This window comes from Lolium rigidum, chromosome 6 (genome assembly GCF_022539505.1).
Source record: "Lolium rigidum isolate FL_2022 chromosome 6, APGP_CSIRO_Lrig_0.1, whole genome shotgun sequence".
Classification (NCBI taxonomy): domain Eukaryota; kingdom Viridiplantae; phylum Streptophyta; class Magnoliopsida; order Poales; family Poaceae; genus Lolium; species Lolium rigidum.
Genome location: NC_061513.1, coordinates 222,843,329 through 222,844,541, shown reverse-complemented (window position 1 = coordinate 222,844,541; position 1,213 = coordinate 222,843,329).

Genomic DNA, 1,213 nt, shown 5'->3' with positions numbered 1-1,213 from the left:
AAATAATCGCTAAGGAGGTTGCAATTGTGGGGAAACTGAATTCTATGTGGCTCGAGCCCTGGTGCTAGTAGGGAGACGACAAATCCCTGGTTGGATCAAGGCAAATATGTGTGTGTGGTCCTTTCTTGGTAACTATAGGTGATGATGGTCGTGCCATGAAGGTTTGTCCCTTGGCTTTCTTTTTTCGGCTCCATTTCATGATCTCGAAGCTACCGAAATTTTAAACCGCAAGAGAGCAAAGAATTTTGAGTATCCAAGCCTCCATTTCATGACCTTAAGGCTACCCAAATTCGAGATGACAATACAAGTATAAAGAGAAACTGTTGCAGGGTCTCATGTCTTACCTTTGACGATTTTCAAGTTGATGATAGTGCACCGTTCTTTATAAGAAATTACCCATAGATGAGCAGAAGCCGGCCACAATGTAATCTTCTTCTTGTTCAAAAAAAAAAAGTAATCTTCTTCATTCTTTCTCTCACTCTAAATGATGTTCCCTCTTTTTATTTACGTTTATGAATTTGTGTTGGTTATTTTTCTTTGTTTAAACATAGGGGTATAAATTAAGTGAAATTCAGTAACATCGATATGTGCATTGTCCGTCGAATAGTTGATATCTATGAATAATTTTTCTTTTGAGATAAACCACATGACATGCATTTATTAGTAGGATACAAACCCATACATAACCACAATCAAGAGGCAACTAAAATACATATGATCCAACAATTCGCAAAAAGAACCCCGTAAAAACAACAGACCCTTGGGTCCTCAGAGCAAAACAACCCACAACCACCACCATACGCCATCGTTGCCGAAGCTCACCGGAGATAGGGAAGACACCAACTTACCTAGGTGAAAAAGAACGCCATAGTAGTCAAACCTGTGTTGTGAACCAATGAATCAGGCCGCCGTGCGACCCGAAACCTTGTGGCTCGTCAGGCGGGGATCTTCTCCAAGCCCTTCGGCCGACAACTCTGTTATTGTCATCCGACGTAGTCGAAGAGGAGACCCAGAGTCGCCTACCTGCATCCGTCTTCCTCGCGCCACACCTATTGTCTTCCAAAGCAGGTCGCCACCACTCCGCTCGATGGGAATAACACCGATGATCCTGCTGCCTCCATAACACATCCAATCCCCACCATGGTGCCATAGCAAACGCTGTCGCGGCGGTGAGATCGAAACTTTGCGACCTAATCGCCACCGCCGCATCGTC